Here is a 20,385-nt window from a genome sequence, read left to right on the forward strand (position 1 = left end):
ACCAGTGTAGATAAGCAGAAAATCCATTCTAAAGTATTCAGATATCAAAGTTATTCTCTAGTCATTTTGTTCAGAGATGTTATTACACACCTCTGGAGCTAACAATTGAAAAACAATTGACAGATATTTTGGTGATGAAACGAACTGTTCAGTTGAGTGTAAAACCACTTCTGGATATATTTTTTAAAAATCAAAAAGTTGTAGTATCCTGTGGTGTCCCTCCTGCTGAGCCAGACGGCCTGGATACAAGTCAGCTGATCAGAAGGTACATAATAAAAACTCTAAACAGGTTGACTTAAAATAAAGCACAACCAAAATGTTTGCTTGGTTACAACAACAAAGTCCACTGTAAAATAATTATAAACCAAGTTCATAATGCAGTGGTACATACAGAAGTCAACTAATCACTCGTAACTTATATTAGTTTCTGTTTCCCATATGTTTTTGCCTGCAGACATTTCTCCTATAACGCGATCCCACGTTATACAAAAATTGTACAATACAAATAACATGTAAAATGTTGGCAATGTAATTGTGTTACAGCCAACACATACTTTAAAAGTTCGCTATTCACCCAATCACATTACAGTCAATTTGTGTTAACGAAAGATGCGTTATAGCAGAACTGACCGTATTCCAATGCAACTGTTCTACTATAGTACCTGCAGCATGACTAATAGAAACCTGCTGACTTTCAGTGAGGGAAATTGCAAATAATCTAGGATTGTGACCTTCAAGGTTCTTTGTCTAGAATGCCTGCAACATACTGTTCTATGTTAACAAGTAAGACAGAGGTCTGGGCTGGCTACAGACAACAGGAAGGACACTGATGGAGTACCAGAGCTGGGAAACTGAAAAGACAGAGAAGAAAGTGGAGTCATGTAGTGTGACCACCACTTCCACAAGGTGGCTCCTAAGGATTTCCAGTAATTTGTTGGAGGACAGGTTGCTACACAGCAATGACACCTACAAGCCCCTTTGCATTGTGCATCCACAATTCTATCGGCAGCAGTGTGAGCTTTTATGGCTGTAAACTGACTTCTATCATGTTGTAAGATTGAGTAAAAATTCCCAATATTAAAACATGTGGACAAAACCCTCCACTATCAAAAAAGGAAAGGGACCGCTGGACTGAGTCCTGTGGGAAATACATGACACAAACAACAGAACAGAGATTACGGTCTGGGACCAGAATTCAGCCTGGAATCCCTGTTTACCCCTCGTCTCAAAAAGAACTATTGACCAAAATCAACAGATCGTAGCCAGAGACAGCTTTTACCCGTCAGGCTACACAGCATAGGCAGTATAGGGTCTACAGGTGTAATGGATGGGCAACCTCGACCAAAACCCATTCACACATTCACTAAACATCTGATAGCCAATTAACTTCAGAGGAGAACATCAACAGCACAGTGAAAACTGATGGGCAGTCAGTATAACTGCCAATCCTGATCTCACCTGATGGAGAGCCTTTTCCAACACGCTTCTGCATGATGAGCTTCCCTGAAAGCAGCTTCAGACCCGAGAACCACAAACAGGGAAGCCAAACCAAAGGCCTCATTGGAACAAAAAACATCCGCGGCAGTGGGAAGCCAACCAGAGAAATCTGAACAAGAGCTTCTGAATAGTGCAGAGATGCCCTGTGGTCGTTCCCTTCAAAAACAAGTATACCGTTTTGGATACTGTTGGGGGTGGGGGTGAGGGGGCGACTAACCCATGCAGATGTCTAGCGCAGAGTCTGTCCCTGTTGCTCAGAAAGAAATGGGGGAGAGGAACAGAGCATTGGTCATTGGGGACTCAATAGTTAGGGGAACAGCAAGGAGGTTCTGTGGGAATGAGAGAGACTCACGGTTGATGTGTTGCCTCCCAGTTGTAGGGTTCATGATGTCACTGATCGTGTTTTCAGAATCCTTGAGGGGGAGGGGGAGCAGGCCCAATTTGTGGTCCACATAAGCACTAACAACATAGATAGGAAGAGAGATGGGGATTTAAGGCAGAAATTCAGGGAGCTAGGGTGGAAGCTTAGAGCTAGAACAAAGAGAGTTGTTATCTCTGGTTTTTTGCCCATGCCACATGCTAGCGAGGTGAGGAATAGGGAGAGAGAGGAGTTGAACATGTGGCTACAGGGATGGTGCAGGAGATGGGTTTCAGATACATGGATAATTGGGGCTCATTCTGTGGTAGGTGGGACCTCTGCAAACAAGACGGTCTACACCTGAACCAGAGGGGTATCAATATCCTGGGGGGGAGAATTTGCTAATGTTCTTCGAGAGGTTTTAAAATAATTCAGCAGGGGGATGGGAACCTAAATTGTAGTTCCAGGAGGTTGAGAGTGGTGAGGTCAGAAATATAGTTTCAAAGTCACAAGAGTGCACCAGCAAGCAGGAAGGTGGTTTGAAGTGTGTCTACTTCAATGCCAGGAGCATCTGGAATAATGTGGGTGAATTTGTGGCATAGGTTGGCACCTGGGACTTCAATGTTGCAGCCATTTCAGAGACATGGATAGGCAGGGACAGGAATGGTTGCTGCAGTTTCTGGGATTTAGATCTTTTGGCAAAAACAGAGAAAATAATAAAAGAGGGGGTGGTATGGTATTATTAGTCAAGGACAGTATTACGGTGGCAGAAAGGACATTTGAGGACTCATCTACTGGTTACATGGGCTGAGGTTAGAAACAGGAAAGGAGAGGTCACCCTGTTTGGAGTTGTCTACTGTATAGGCATCCAAATAGTTCTAGCAAAGATAATTCTGAATAGGAGTGAGAGTCACAGAGTAGTTGTTATGGGGTCTTAAACTTTTCAAATATTGGCTAGAAATACTAGAGTTTGAGTACTTTAGATGGGTCAGTTTTTGTCCAATGTGTGCAGGAGGGTTTCCTGACACAGTTTGTAGACAGGAGAAAGTGAGGACTGCAGATGCTGGAGATCTGAGTTGAAAATGTGTTGCTGGAAAAGCGCAGCAGGTCAGGCAGTATCCAAGGAGCAGGAGAATCGACGTTTCAGGCATAAGCCCTTCTTCAGGACAGGCCAACAAGGGTCGAGGCCACATTGGATTTGGTACTGGGTAATGATTAGGAGGTAGGTGAGCACTTTGGTGATAGTGATCACAATTCAGTTATGTTTACTTTGGCAATAGAAAGGGATAGGTATATTCCGCAGGGAAAGGGTTATAGCTCAGGGAAAGGCAATTATGGCGCAATTAGGCAAGATTTAGGATGCATAGGATGGGGAAGGAAACTGCAGGGGATGGGCACAATTGAAATGTGGAGCTTATTCAAGAACTTATTGAAGATAAGTCTATACCTGTCAGGCAGAGAGTTAGTGGTCAAGCGAGGGAGCCATGGTTTACTAAAGAAGTTGAATCTCTTGTCAAGAGGAAGAAGAAGGCTTATGTTAGAATGAGATGTGAAGGCTCATTTAGGGCACTTGAGAGTTACAAGTTAACCAGGAAAGACCTAAAGAGAGAGCTAAGAAGAGCCAGGAGGGGACATGAGAAGTTGTTGGCAGATAGGACCAAGGAAAATCCTAAAGCTATAGGTATATCAAGAATAAAAGAAGGACTAGAGTAAGATTAGGGCCAATCAAGGACAGTAGTGGGTAGTTGTGCGTGGAGTCCGAACATGTAGGGGAAGCGCTAAATGAATATTTTTCATCAGCATTCAAAAAGACAATGTTGTCATGGACAATACTGAGATACATGCTACTAGAATAAATGGGATTGAGTTTCACAAGGAGGAGGTGCTAGCAATTCTGGAAAGTGTAAAAATAGATAGGTCCACTGGGCCGGATAGGATTTATCCTAGGATTATCTGGGAAGCCAGAGAGGAGATTACAAAGCCTTTGGCTTTGATCCCTATGTTGTCACTGTCGACAGGAATAGTGCCAGAAGACTGGAGGATAGCAAATGTTTTCCCCTTGTTCAAGAAAGTGAGTGGAGACAACCCTGGCAATTATAGACCAGTGAGCCTTACTTTGGTTGTGGTTAAAGTGTTGGAAAGGTTATAAAAGATAGGACTTATGATCATCTACAAAGGAATAAGTTGATTAGGGATATTCAGCATGGTTTTGAGAAGGGTAGGTCATGCCTCACAAACCTTATTGAGTTCTTTGAGAAGGTGACCAACAGATAAATGAGGGTAAAGTGTTTGATGTGATGTATATAGATTTCAGTGAGGTATAGATATAGGACAGATGTCACCATATAGGACAGTTTATTTACTCAGAGAGTGGTAGAGGCATGGAACACGCTGCCTGCAACAGTAGTGGATCGCCAACATTAAAGGCATTTAAATGGTCATTGGGTAGGCATATGGATGAAAATAGAATAGTGTAGGTTAGATGAGCTTCAGACTGGTTCTACAGGTTGGCGCGACATCGAGGGCTGAAGGACCTGTACTGTGCTGTAAGGTTCAGTGTTCTATGTTCTATCTTCTACGTAAGACGGGCCTCTCCATCCTGACAGCAAACATCTCACCAGCTGACCATGACCATCAGAACGAAAGACTGACAACTCGAAACAATACAGGAGAAAGTGAGGTCTGCAGATGCTGGAGATCACGAAGGAATGGACATCCAGTCCCTGTACACCTCCATCCCCCATCACGAAGGAATGGACATCCAGTCCCTGTACACCTCCATCCCCCATCACGAAGGAATGGACATCCAGTCCCTGTACACCTCCATCCCCCATCACGAAGGAACCTCGGGGAATCTCCCATCCACTGCCTCCAACCTCATCGTCCCACAACCCCACAGCGCCCGCTTCTACCTCCTGCCCAAACTCCACAAACCTGACTGCCCCGGCCGACCCATTGTCTCCGCCTGCTCCTGCCCCACCGAACTCATCTCCGCATACCTCGACACGGTCCTGTCCCCCTAAGTCCAAGAACTCCCCATCTACGTTCGGGACTCCACCCATGCCCTCCACCTCCTCCATGATTTTCGATTCCCCGGTCCCCAACGCCTTATCTTCACCATGGACATCCAGTCCCTATACACCTCCATCCCCCATCACAAAGGACTCAAAGCCCTCCGCTTCTTCCTTTCCCGCCGTACCAACCAGTACCCTTCCACTGACACCCTCCTTCGACTGACTGAACTGGTCCTCACCCTGAACAACTTCTCTTTCCAATCCTCCCACTTCCTCCAAACGAAAGGAGTAGCCATGGGCACCCGCATGGGCCCCAGCTATGCTTGCCTCTTCATAGGATATGTGAAACAGTCTATCTTCCGCAACTACACTGGCCCCACCCCTCACCTTTTCCTCCGCTACATCGATGACTGTATCGGCGCCGCCTCGTGCTCCCACGAGGAGGTTGAACAGTTCATCCACTTCACCAACACCTTCCAACCCGACCTCAAATTCACCTGGACAGTCTCAGATTCCTCCCTCCCCTTCCTCGACCTTTCTATTTCTATCTCAGGCGACCGAATCAACATGGACATCTACTACAAACCGACCGACTCCCACAGCTATGTGGACTACACCTCCTCCCACCCTGCCCCCTGTAAAAACGCCATCCCATTCTCCCAATTCCTTCGTCTCCGCTGCATCTGCTCCCAGGAGGACCAGTTCCAAAAACGTACAACCCAGATGGCCTCCTTCTTCAAGGACCGCAATTTCCCCCCCGACGTGGTCGACGATGCCCTCCACCGCATCTCTTCCACTTCCCGCTCCTCCGCCCTTGAGCCCAGCCCCTCCAACCGCCACCAGGACAGAACCCCACTGGTCCTCACCTACCACCCCACCAATCTCCATGTACAGCGCATCATCCGTCGTCATTTCCGCCACCTCCAAACGGACCCCACCACCAAGGATATATTTCCCTCCCCTCCCCTATCAGCATTCCCTAAAGACCACTCCCTCCGTGACTCCCTCGTCAGATCCACACCCCCCGCCAACCCAACCTCCACTCCCGGCACCTTCCCCTGCAACCGCAGGAGGTGCAAGACTTACGCCCACAATTCCCCCCTCACCTCCCTCCAAGGCCCCAAAGGAAACTTCCATATCCGCCACAAATTCACCTGCACCTCCACACACATCATCTATTGCATCCTCTGCACCCGATGTGACCTCCTCTATATTGGGGAGACAGGCCGCCTACTTGCGGAGTGTTTCAGAGAACACCTCTGGGACACCCTGACCAACCAACCCAACCACCCTGTGGCTCAACACTTCAACTCCCCCTCCCACTCCACCAAGGACATGCAGGTCCTTGGACTCCTCCATCGCCAGACCACAACACGACAGTTGGAGGAAGAGCGCCTCATCTTCCGCCTAGGAACCCTCCAACCACAAGGGATGAACTCGGATTTCACCAGTTTCCTCATTTCCCCTCCCCCCACCTTGTCTCAGTCAAATCCATCGAACTCAGCACCGCCTTCCTAACCTGCAATCTTCTTCCTGACCTCTCCGCCCCCACCCCAGTCTGACCTATCACCCTCACCTTGACCTCTTTCCACCTATCGCATTTCCGACGCCCCTCCCCCAAGTCCCTCCTCCCTACCTTTTATCTTAGCCTGCTGAACACACTTTCCTCATTCCTGAAGAAGGACTTATGCCCGAAACGTCAATTCTCCTGTTCCCTGGGTGCTGCCTGACCTGCTGCGATTGTCCAGCAACACATTTTCAACTCGAAACAATAGCCAACTCGACCGATATCACAAGTCCTCTGACACAACCCAAGGTGAAAACAGGCTCACCAAACCAGCAGAGAGCAAAGAAAACCAGGTACTTAACCGATCTATTTAATACACATCTTACCACTTCAGTGGACTCAACCCAAACTGAAAAACCCAAACAGTTAGAAGTCTTCATCCAGGTTCCTGGTATGGCAAGCCAGAACAGTCAGGTGCACTTCAAAACCGCATTCTGAGTGGTGAGGATAACCTCCCGAGACCCCAAACATCCAAGCTAAGTAGCAAGGAGGGGAAAGTGGTTGGTGAGAGTGCATTGGGATCTTATTGGTAGAAATTCTGATTAAGAGTCTAAAATTAAACACTTACTTTCTGTGCCTCAATAAGATAGTGTTCTATTAGTGTTAATATAATTAATAATGTACTGTGAAGTACTACTGCTCTCCTGTATATTAACTGTATTAATTTACTTTGATGTATTGGATTACCTATTTTCTTGTATTATAATACTGTTTGTACCTTAAATAAACACAGTGATTCTTTTACCTTTATACACCTGATTACTGCCTCTTCATTCACATCCCCAAAAATTGCCAACTGAAATAGTTCATTAGGGTGAGTGTTACACTGAAGCTTTAAAGGTTCCTAGTTCAATCACAGGTTTTGGCAAAAAGAGCCCTTCCTGACCAATCCAGCCTTTGATCAGCTATGGTGGAGGAAAGGGATATCCGAAACAGTCCACCTGGCATTGCAGCCTCAAAAATAAGTCCAGTATCCAGAAGCAAGGGGTCTGGGAGTGACTCGAACTGCGTAAAGGTCAGGAAAATAGCTGATTGCAAATCAGAACCCTGCATATCCTCTATCTGAGCTTTCACTGCAGACATTGTTTGTTTGCAGCTTGTGCTGTAAATGGAAGATGAGACATCGAATATTTCAATACTGCATCATAGCTGGGTCCATAGTGCAAGTAGATTGGCCTCTACTTCCGTGCATAAGAGATTGGCTTTTAGGTTTATGTAAATCTCGGTGCAAGGTGGCTCCATGTTCTTTGACAATGATCATAGAATTTCTGGCAGCTTAATCAATGTACTAAGCATTTCATTGTGCACATATAAGGGCGGCACGGTGGCACAGCAGTTAGCACTGCTGCCTCACAGCATCAGAGACCTGGGTTCAATTCCCACTCAGGTGACTGACTATGTGGAGTTTGCACATTCTCCCTGTGTCTGTGTGGGTTTCCTCCGGGTGCTCCAGTTTCCTCCCACAGCCCAAAAATGTGCAGGTTAGGTGAATTGGCCATGCTAAATTGCCTGTAGTGTTAGGTGAAGGGGTAAATGTAGGGGGGTGGGTTGCGGGTTGGTGTGGACTTGTTGGGCTGAAGGGCCTGTTTCCACACTGTAAGTAATCTAAATATATATCAGCATTCCTCCAAAGGGTGGTTTATTGAAGACTTCATCTAAAACCTTTTTGGCAGAACATTCACTATCCTTGTCCATTCTGTATCTGCATGTCCCTCATACCCAGTTGGATGGTACTTTTGCACTTTCCTTTAAACAGTAAGCAATATAAGCATTGGAGTTGGTGTTTGTGAGTCTGAAATCAAGTAACAGTGTGACTCCCCCATCATTACCCCCTCCCTCTGTTCCTTCATTGCCTGGGCCGGGTCACAGCTCTTGGACATCCAAAAAGAAGAAAAACACAAGGATGATGTTTTGTCAAAGTTAAAAATCACACAACACCAGGTTATAGTCCAACAGGTTTAATTGGAAGCACACTAGCTTTCAGAGCATCGTTCCTTCAACAGGTGACAGTCATGATGTTTTGTCAGAGGGTGTGCAGGAAAATAATGAAGTTACATCATCTACAGCTTTTAAAGCAGAAACAAGAATAGGTGAGGGGAGATGTGGGACACAAGAAGCAGTAAGAATGAAGATACATTAATCTTTACTTGTTTCAGACTGGCTTTAGCTTCATCGATGCCTATATTAATAATAACTGTACAGATGTAGATATTCCCATTCCATTTAGTTCCTGTTGCCTTCCAGTTATGACTCACATTGTCCTTGGAGGAGGGAATGTCTGTCCATATTGAGAAGGTTGTGTGGCGTTTCTTTAATGATAAGTGCAAAATCTTTAATTGCTCTGTCTGCTATCTGTGTATGGGCTGATTGGATTCAGTTAAAAGATTGACAGTGTGACTTAATCGTTTAAAATTATTAGAAAGTTCAGATGCACCCAAATTTTAAAAAAGTAAACCCACTTATAGTTAGGTAGTATTGAACATAGAGAATATCACTGATTTTGCAAAGTATAACTGGGAGACAATGCTTATGTCCCAGACTTCCTGTTGTCAAAGATTCTGGGCAAACTTGCTAAATTGGCTACGAACAAAGTGACCCTCCAGGCCTCAGAGCACTTTCCTTTCAAATTGTCCCTAGCTGTTCGCTGCTATTGCATTGATTACTGGACAAATTAGCTTTGATTTGTTATGTTCAGTGACTCCAGAGTTCAAGCTTCCTGCTGTGAAATTGTTCCTTGACAAAGCAATGTCCTTTTCTATCAGTTTTGACATCTTCTGCTTTGTGAGAATAAAATAGTCAGGTTCCAGCTTTCAAAGTCCCTGAAATAGTTCAAGGTTTTAGTCTTTAGCAACACGTTTGATTTTTATTTGTACAAATTTCAGGTGAATTTGTGCCAGCTGATTACCCTTACAAACAGCTGAAATTAGTTTTGAACCAGTGATCAATACCCAGTACAAACATTGTAACACATGGCTTAACAACAATACACTCTTTATGTCAGGCACTATTGATTACACCGAAATTGTACCCAGGTGCCTTTTTTTAATGACTGCTTGTTGGATATCAGAAATTAGAGTTAAATTTGGGAGTCAATTAAATGACCAAAAATGCTTATAATTTCTTCTGCAATACGAAATGATGGAGAGAAAATATTTTTGCAAGGGTGAAGCAGGGGAATGATTTTTTTAAAAGTCTGCAGCTCTAAATTTAGCAAACAGGAAAGCGAAGGCCAGGGAGAAAATAGTCGGAAAGGTTAATGGAACTGCTCAAAATCAAAAGTTCTTCAAAAGACTATCTGAGAAGATTGATGACCTGGAGAAGAGAAGAAAGAAAAGGCAGTACATATTAAAAAGTCTCAAGTGTACAGCTGATTGTACAATGCAGTGGGAAAACAGTTCCTGAAGAAGGAAGGAGCAAAACCTCATCTTATAAGGAATTTATTAAAAAGAATTGGAGTTGCTTATCATGAAGTTCATCATTGGCTTAAACGAACCAAATCAGTGCTTCCTATCATGATGCTGTCATATATGGTGATAAATTCTTCATGTGATAAATCTAAAACAAAACTTCAGATGCATTCAGAATAAGACAGCACTTAACCTTTATCAAACCTTGTATTTATGAAAGTAAGTACATCCACGACAAGGGATAAAACAAGACATCAAAGGTCAAAGAGATATTCCAATCTCATGTTTCCATGACTACAGGTGATCAAATTGCACCAGAATGAGCATTACCAGCAGAAGAAGAGCCGACTAAAAACATGCACCAAATTCCTTGATTCAACCTTAAGATGGCAAAAGCACAGAATTGTTCCCAATCCTTCAGCAATTTCTCATAATTTCCTGTTGCACTCTGGATATTATCCAACCAGAAGAAAATTTCATTGCAATTGCCTGAAATGTTCTGCTTGTCATTCAACTTCTGATCCTCAATTCTGCTCATTGCATTTACGCAAAGTATGTGTTTCACTTTCCTCTTTAGGAATTACTAGGTTTTGCATTGCAACACAGCCTGATACATATTCCCACTGCCTGATATGCAGCTTTCTTTACAGCCAACAGTCCTATTTAAAAGAAATAAATATTCAATTAATGTAATGAACATCATCTCTCTTGCTGGCAGCATTTGGTTTCACTTTTGCTCACCATTGGGATAACATTACTTTTGGGCATAAGAGATAATGCATTTGTTTTGTATATGTGTCAATGGATAATTCTTCTGTATGTAAGTAATGACAAAATGTTAATACACTTCTATGCATATTTCCAAAAATTATTTCAAGACCAAACTGCATTGAAGAATATTTATCATAGAATTCCTACAGTGTGGAAACAGGCCATTTGCCCCACCAAATCCATATTAACCCTCAAAAAAGCATCCACCCTGTCCTAACACCTCCTGCTCTTTCCCTGTAACCCTGCATTTCTCATCATGAATTCGCCTAATCTACGCATCCCTGGACACTATCAACAATTTAGCATGGCCAATGCACCTAATCTGCACATCTTTGGACTATGGAAGGAAACTGAAGCACCCAGAGGAAACCCGCACAGACACAGCAAGAATATGCACACTCCACACAGTCACCCCAGGGTGGAATTGAACCCAAGTTCCTGGTGTTGTGAGGGAGCAGTGCTAACCACTGAGCCAATGTGCACAGGTGGTGCATATATTTGTTTGAGGATTTAATAGCACCTTGAAACGACACCTATTCAAGTTGAGTGTACAATTTTGCTCATGTTTTGTCTTGAAGTCACATCTTACGATTAATACCTGCTATCAAATAGTTTAAGTTAACCATTGTTCAGTGTTGGCCCACACATTTTCTCAAAAATCTGATTGAACTGTTTCAGTCCATGCACTTCAAGGAAGTTATTAAGTTATACTGAATCAGATGGTTGGATGTCAGTGTTCAGGTTATTTTGTATGTTAGAAGCTGTGATGTTTCTACTTGTGACATTTCAATTCTATTTCTATGAGGTCTATTGAAAGGACCATGTGTGAAGACTTCTCAGGGGACTGGTTTAATGCTTCTTGAGAGCATATGTCTATATATGATAGACTTGAGGTGATATAAAAAATGTTTCTTCAGCCCTCTTACAAATTCTGACCATTTCTTTGTCACCCAGTGGTTGCTGTAGGCAAGAAATTAATGGTAATTTGAAAGTCGGTCACCCATCCATACTTGAACTTTTGATCACAAATCTCTGTTGACGACATCCCAGCTTCTAAAGTACTAACATTAATTACCACAGGAAGTGTCGCATGAGCAGGCCATCTTTGAATTTCTCCCTCTTTATTTTCTGGCTCTGACTGCATTCATGTGTCATACAGATAATACTCCAGCTTCACCTGCTGTCCAAGAATTTCTCTTCAGATTAGAGTTTGTAGCAAAATGGCAAATTTGCAATGTTTACAAAATCAAAAGATTTTCTGCATACTGCTAGCTTTGGTACAATCCATAGTTGAAGCAAATGCAGGTGGTGACAGGTATGCTTGTTGGTGTTCCTAACTTATCTTTTGTTGCCTCAGCTCACCATTCCAAAACCCCCTGCCCCACAAACACAGCCTGGGTAGTAATGATCACAAATAACTTAACTGGGCTGAGAATCCCAGCCACCCATTCTTCAGTACATGCTTCTGCCTCAACTTTGTGACATAATTTACCTCTTGTTTCTTCCCCAAAATCAAATGTCATCAAATGCCCAATTACAAAAGCCGGAGGCATATCTGTCTTCCTGCAGGTTACGCATCACGCATAGTCACCTGGAATTTATGTCAGTAACAATGTTTGCCAATGTTACGCCATTAAAACTGACATCTGGAGTCCGCAAATGAGGTTAAATGCAGCCTTCTAGAAATTTGTCTTTATGCACTTCCCCATGGGATGGGCTGTGGATGTCCTTACTGATGGTAATCAATTAGAAATCACTAAAGATCAGAATTTCTATTCTTTATTTACTGTAAAAGTTGTAGAAAAGATTCCAGCTCATTGACTGAAGGTAACTGGATTTTTAATAATGTACTAAGTTCAGGATTTCTCCTCTGAAATCATGGGAACAATGTTGAATCCAGAAGGCTGTAATGTGCCGAATTAATTTATGTTCCTCAATTAATTACTTCAGCTTTTTGGATCAACCATTGAGTTCATTGATTTCAGATTGCAATACTGTGTTCCACTTTGTAGCCAAGGGTGGGTTAGCTCAGTTGGTAGGATGCCAGGTTTGCGATGTAGAGTGATGGCAACAGTATAAGTTCAAATCTGATATTGACAGTGGTTACCATGAAAAACTTTCCTTCTCAGCCTCTCCCCTTGCCATGAGGGTGTGGTGACTCTCGTGTTAAACCGCCACCGATGTCTGTCTGACTAATGAGAGAGCAGAGCTAAAAATGTGTTGCTGGAAAAGCACAGCAGGTCAGGCAGCATCCAAGGAGCAGGAGAATCGATGTTTCGGGCATGAGCCCTTCTTCAGGAATGAGGAAAAGTGTGCCAAGCAGGCTAAGATAAAAGGTAGGGAGGAGGGACTTGGGGGAGGGGCGTTGGAAATGCGATAGGTGGAAAGAGGTCAAGGTGAGGGTGATAGGTCAGACTTGGGTGGGGGCGGAGAGGTCAGAAAGAAGATTGCAGGTTAGGAAGGCGGTGCTGAGTTCGATGGATTTGACTGAGACAAGGTGGGGGGAGGGGAAATGAGGAAACTGGAGAAATCTGAGTTCATCCCTTGTGGTTGGAGGGTTCCTAGGCGGAAGATGAGGAGCTCTTCCTCCAGCTGACGTGTTGCTATGGTTCTGCGATGGAGGAGTCCAAAGACCTGCATGTCCTTGGTGGAGTGGGAGGGGGAGTTGAGCCACGGGGTGGTTGGGTTGGTTGGTCCGGGTGTCCCAGAGGTGTTCTCTGAAACGTTCCGCAAGTAGGCGGCCTGTCTCCCCAATATAGAGGAGGCCACATCGGGTGTAGCGGATGCAGTAAATGATGTGTGTGGAGGTGCAGGTGAATTTGTGGTGGATATGGAAGGATCCCTTGGGGCCTTGGAGGGAAGTAAGGGGGGAGGTGTGGGCACAAGTTTTGCATTTCTTGCGGTTGCAGGGGAAGGTGCTGGGAGTGGAGGTTTGGTTGTTGGGGGTGTGGACCTGACGAGGGAGTCACGGAGGGAGTGGTCTTTTCAGAACGCTGATAGGGGAGGGGAGGGAAATATATCCCTGGTGGTGGGGTCCGCTTGGAGGTGGCAGAAATGACGACAGATGATACGATGTATATGGATGTTGGTGGGGTGGTAGGTGAGGACCAGTGGGGTTCTGTCCTGGTGGCGATTGGAGGGGCGGGAGTCAAGGAGGAGCGGGAAGTGGAGGAGATGCGGTGGAGAGCATCGTCGATCACGTCTGGGGGGAAATTGCGGTCTTTGAAGAAGGAGGCCATCTGGGTTTTTCGGTATTGGAACTGGTCCTCCTGGGAGCAGACACAGCGGAGACAAAGGAATTGGGAATATGGGATGGCGTTTTTACAGGGGGCAGGGTGGGAGGAGGTGTAGTCTAGGTAGCTGTGGGAGTAGGTCGGTTTATAGTAAATGTCTGTGTTGATTCGGTCGCCCCAGATAGAAATGGAGAGGTCTAGGAAGGGGAGGGGCATGGGAGCGAGGTTAGGCGTGCGGACGGAGATCGGCGTGGGGCGGGGTTAGGCATGGTGACGGAGATCAGCGTGGGGGCAAAGACGCATGCGGCGTCTGGACCGTCTCAGACTCCTCCCTCCCCTTCCTAGACCTCTCCATTTCCATTTCGGCCAACCGAATCAACACGGACATTTACTGTAAACCGATTTTAAATGTACTAATTGTACAGCCTCCACCACTTCCTCTGGCAGCTCATTCCATATACATATCACCCTGTGTGTGAAAATGTTGCCCCTTTGTTGCCTTTAAAATCTTTCCTCTCCCACCCTAAACCTATGCCACCTAATTACAGATCACCACCTCCCCACCCCCCAACACCACCCTACAAGGGAAATGATCTTATCTATCTGGAGGAGAAAGTGAGGTCTGCAGATGCTGGGGATCAAAGTTGAAACTTTATTGCTGGAACAGCACAGCAGGTCAGGCAGCATCCAGGGAACAGGAGATTCGACGTTTCGGGCACAGGCCCTTCTTATCTATCTACCTTACTCAAGAACCTCATGATTTTACAAAACTCTATAAGGTCACCTTCAGCCTCCAAAACTCCAGGGAAAACAAACCCAACCAGTTCAGTCTCTCCCTCCAGCTCAAACCCTCCAACCCTGGCAAAATCCTTGTAAATCTTTCTGAATCCTCTCCAATTTAGTAATATTGCACTCACTAATGACAATTAAAATATGTAACTGACAGAAAATTAGCTTGTTTCATTTTTTTTCATATACTTGAAACAGAACTGAATCATAAATTTCTGGCTGTGACAAAGTACAAACATAAGACAGCAGTTTGAGAAAATCAAAATTCTATAACTGACAAAGTTTGAAAATTACAGTGACATACGTATGCAGCAGACCATTACAGTGAATCCACCTTACTCAAAGATACTGACATATATTCTATAAGCAAGATCTGTGCATTCTGGTTAACTAGAAAAAATTGTCAACAATGTGCAGCATAAACTGTTACATGATTAATAGAACATAGAACATTGATCGATATAGCGCAGAACGGGCCCTTCAGTCTTCGATGTTGCGCCAATCAGTGAACTAATCGAAGCCCATCCCTCTACACTATCCCATCATCATCCATATGCTTATCCAAGGATTGTTTAAATCTCCCTAGTGTGGCTGAGTTAACTATATTGGCAGGTGGGCATTCCACGCCCTTACCACTCTCTGAGTAACGATCCTGCCTCTGACATCTGTCTTAAATCTATCACCCCTCAGTTTGCAGCTATGCCCCCTCATACAAGCCGACATCATCATCCTAGGAAAAACACTCTCACTGTCCACCCTATCTAATCCTCTGATCATCTTGTATGTCTCTCTTAAATCCCCTCTTAGCCTTAGTCTCTCCAATGAGAACAGGCCCAAGTCCCTCAGCCTTTCCTCATAAGATCTTCACTTCAGACTAGACAACATCCTGGTTAATCTCCTCTGTATCTTTTCCAATGCTTCCATATACTTCCTGTAATGGGGTGACCAGAACTGTACACAATATTCCAAGTGAGGCCACACTAGTGTTTTTGTACAGTTGCACTATGACATCACTACACCAGAACTCAATCACTCTACCAATAAAACCTAACATACCATGCCTTCTTAACAGCACTATCAACCTGGGTGGTAACTTTCAGGGATCTATGTACATGGACACCAAGATCCCTCTGCACATCCACACTATCCATTGACCCAATATTCTGCCTTCTTATTTTTCTTCCAAAGTGAATCACCTCACAATAATCTGAACTGCATTGAACTCCATTTGCCACCTCTCAGCCCAATTCTGAAATTTATCCAAGTCCCCCTACAACTTGCAACATTCTTCCACACTGTCTATCATTCCAATGACTTTAGTGTCATCTGCAAAATTACTAATCTATCCACTTATGCCTGTGTCCAAGTCATTTATAAAAATGACAAACAGCAGTGGTCCCAAAATACATCCTTGTGGCATACCACTAGTAACCGGACTCCATATTTTCCCTCAACCATCACTAGCTCCCTTCTTACAGAAAGCCAGTTTCTAATCCAAACTGTTAAATCACCATCAATCACATGCCTCCACATTTTCTCCAATAGCCTACCATGTGGAACTTTATCAAAGGTTTTACTGAAGTCCATGTATACCATGTCAACTGCCCTACCCTCGTGCACATGCTTGGTCACCTTCTCAAAAAACTCAATGAGGTTTGTGGGACCTGCCCTTGATGAAACCACGTTGACTATCTCCAATCAAATCTTTTCGTACAACAGACATAGGGCTCACTGGTCTATAATTATCTGGATCATCTCTGCTGCCCTTTTTGAACAAGGGCACAACATTTGCAATCCTCTGATACTAAACCTGTAGACAATGATGACTCAAAGATCAAGGCCAAAGGCTCTGCCATCTCCACTCGAGCTTCCCAGAGAATCCTCAGATAAATCCCATCTGGCCCAGGGGACTTATCTACTTTAACACTTTCTAGAATTGATAAAACCTGCTCCTTACTAACCTCAATTCTTTCAAGTCTAATAGCCCGTATCTCAGTCTTCTCCCCTACAGTACTCTCCTTTTCCTGAGTGAAAATAGATGAGAAATATTCATTTAGCATCTCTCCAATCTCCACAGGGTCCATACACAAGTTCCCATTTCTGTCTTTCACTGGCCCTATTCCTACCCTAGTCATCCTTTTATTCCTCACATACCTATAGAAAGTTTTAGGGTTCTCCTTTATTCTACCTACTAAAGACTGCTCATGTCATGTCTGCTCATGTCCGATATATTTATCTTACAGAAGACATTTGCCTTAAGCAGAATGATCAGACCATAAAGATTAGGGGGCGGCACAGTGGTTAACACTGCTACCTCGCAGCACCAGGGTCCCAGGTTCAATTCTAGCCTCAGGCTAGAATTTGTGGAGTTTGCACATTCTCCCCATGTCTGCGTGGGTGTTTCAGTTTCCTCCCACAGTCCAAAGATGTACAAGTCAGGTGAATTGGCCATGCTAAATTGCCCATAGTGATAGGTCCATCAGTCAGAGGGAAATCAGTCTGGGTGGGTTACTCTTTGGAGGGTCGGTGTGGACTAGTTCGGCTGAAGGGCCTGTTTCCACACTGTAGGGAATCTAATCATTTATTAGATTGTCTAATAATAATTGTGCTGCATGCATTTGGCAACAGCAAAATATTATATCTTTGGCCTTAATTAATTACGATGGGAAGATTGACTCCAACCACCTTGAAATAAGGACTAACATTTCATTAGTCTTCCTGATTATCTGCTGTGCCTGTATGCTAGCTTTGCGTTTTTATGCACAAGTATCTCAAATTCCTTTATGTTTCAGATATCTGCAGTTTTTCTCCATTTAAGTAACATTCTGTTCTTTTGTTCTCCTTTCCAAAATGAACAACTTCACACTTTCCTACATTATGCTTCATTTGTCAACCTTTTTGCCCATTTACTGAAAGTATCAATACCTCTATGTAATTATTCATATCCCCTCAAAACTTGCCTTTCCACCTATTTTTGTATTATCTGCAAATATGGCTACATTCACTCCTTTCCTCCAAATCATTACCATATATTGTGAACAGTTGCGGGCTCAGTACTGGTCACTGTGCAATCCCACTGGTCATGAGTCACCAACCTGAAAAATAATCACTTATTCCCATTCACTGTTTCTTGGCCGTTACTCAAATCTCTATCTGCCAATGTACTACCTCCAACACTGTGAGCTCTTATCTTATGACTTAACCTTTTGTGAGATGTCTTGTTGAACACCTTCTAGAAGTCAAAATGCAGCATATCTACTTGTTCTCCTCTATCCACTCTAGCTGAGATATTCTCAAAAAACTCTAATGAAAAGGATGCTGGATAATACAAGTTGGAGGACAGGAAAGAATTATGGCTGTAAGGGCTGCTCCTTTTTTGAGGTATTTTAGGTGTTGGAAGTGATTTCCTCAAATTCCAGGAGCAGTACTGTTTTATATGCTGTTGCATTGTGTTGAGACTTTGGAGGGGATAAAGAAAAAAACAACGGCATTTTTAAAAGGAGGAAGAGAGACAAAAGGCAGTAACCACATGGTCAGAGAAAGAAACCTACACTGTTGTCTGACACAGCAGTGAATCTGCACAGTGACTGCCTTTGCTGTTTGACTTCAAGTATTCCTGGACATCAGAGTGCGTCTAAGAAAAAATAACCAATGTTAAAATTCACAGCTGACCTGTGTGGGAGGGCTCAAAGTACAGAACAGATAAGTGCATAATTTTTAAGAGTAACCTTCCTGTAAATCTACAATAGTGAGTAGAGTGGGTTCTTTTTTAATTATATGTTTTATTAAGATCTGTCTCTTAATTAAATTTTGAAAATATAAGGCATAGGGCTAAGTCAGCCTGGAGCAATGTTTTTAGACCAGTAAGATGGTGCTATTTTCTGGGTCTGGAGATTGCTAAGGAGCAAAGATAGCCTTCAGTAGAGTGATGTCAGGTGTGGGAGATTAGGGAGTGTTTCCATGTTACTGATGATTATGTCTGCAGGAAGTGTCTTTGGTTATGAATCCTATCAGTTTGGTTGGGGTGGCAGTTAGAGGCAATGAGGAATTTACAGGAGGTAGGGGGTTGTGATGCATGGCAGTTATAGGAAGGGAGAAAAGCTGCAGGTACAGTCAGGTAGATGGGTTATTGCCAGGAAAGGTAGGAGGGATAGGCAGGTAATGCAGTCTATTTTGACTATCACCATCACAAACAATGATGCTTATTTGTAAAATGTAGGGGGTGATGGTCTCTCAGGGGAATGTAGCATGAACAGCCAAGTTTCTGGTACCAAGACTGATTTACTGAGGGGTACGTCAGGTTCCAAGCAATTGATTGTGATAGGGGTCTCTCTAGTCAGAGGTGCAGACAGACATTTCTGCGGCCAGCAGCGAAAAATCAGAGTGGTGTGTTGCCTCCCTGGTGTCAGGATCAAGGATATCTTGGAGAGAGTGCAGTATATTCTCAAAGGGGAGAGGGATCTGCAGGAGGTTATTATAAACATTGGAACTAACGATATAGGAAGGGAAGAAGATGACATTCTGAAGGGAGAATATTCTAAGTTAGGTAGGAATTTAAAAAGAGGTGCTTGAGGGGAGTAACATCCGGATTACTCCTAGTACTACAAGCTAGTGAGGGTAGGATTACTCCTCTGGGGGGTTACTCTTCAGAGGGTCAGTGTGGACTTGTTGGGCTGAATGGCCTGTTTCCATACAGTAGGGATTCTGTGTGAATGTATCTAGTAGAGAAGGTACAAAACTTGACCTCCTCTTGGGAAATAAGGCAGGGCAGATGACTGAAGTGTCAGTGGGCAAGCACTTTCAGACCAGTAACCATAATTCTATTAGTTTTTAAATGGTGATGGAAAAGGATAGACTGGATTTGAAATTTGAAGTTCTAAATTGGAGGAAGGCCAATTTTGACGGTATTACTCAAGAACTTTCAAAAGTTGATTGGAGGAGGATGTTCGCAGGTAAAGGGATGGCTGGAAAATGGGAAGCCTTCAGAAATGAGATAATGAGAATCCAGAGAGAATATATTCTTGTTAGGGTGAAAGGGAAGGCTGGATGACTAGAGAAATTGAGGTTTTGGTCAAGAAAAAGAAGAAAGCATATGTCAGGTATAGACAGCAGAGATCGAGTGAATCCTTAGATGGGTATAAGGGCAGTCGAAGTATACTTAAGAGGGAAATCAGGAGGGCAAAAAAGGGACTTAGATAGCTTTGGCAAACAGGGTTAAGGAGAATCCAGAGAGATCTTATAACTACAGAAGGGTAACAAGGGAGAGAATAAGGCCCCTCAAAGATCAGCAAGGCAGCTTATTTTGGAACCGCAGATGGGGTGATACCAAACAAGTATTTTGCATCAGTGTTTACTGTGGAGAATAACCTGGGAGATATCGAACATAGGGAAATAGATGGTGACATCTTAAAAAATGTCTGTATTACAGAGAAGGAGGTCTTAAAATTTATAAAGATGAATAAATCCCCAGGACCTGATTAGGTGTACCCTAGAACTCTGTGGGAAGCTAAGGAAGTGATTGTTGGGCCCCTTGCTGAGATGTTTGTATCATCAATAGTCACAGGTGAGGTACCCGAAAACTGGAGCTTGGGTAAGGTGATGCTAGGATTTAAGAAAAATGGCAAGGAAAGCGTGAGAACCACACACTGGTGAGCCTGACACCAGTGGTATTGTTGTTGTTGGAAAGAATCCTGAGGGACAGGATTTATATGTACTTGGAATGGCATGGACTGATTAGGGATTGTCAACG

The sequence above is a fragment of the Chiloscyllium plagiosum genome, unplaced genomic scaffold, assembly GCF_037043375.1.
Source record: "Chiloscyllium plagiosum isolate Xiang-an unplaced genomic scaffold, Cpla_swu_hap1 HiC_scaffold_1, whole genome shotgun sequence".
NCBI lineage: Eukaryota > Metazoa > Chordata > Chondrichthyes > Orectolobiformes > Hemiscylliidae > Chiloscyllium > Chiloscyllium plagiosum.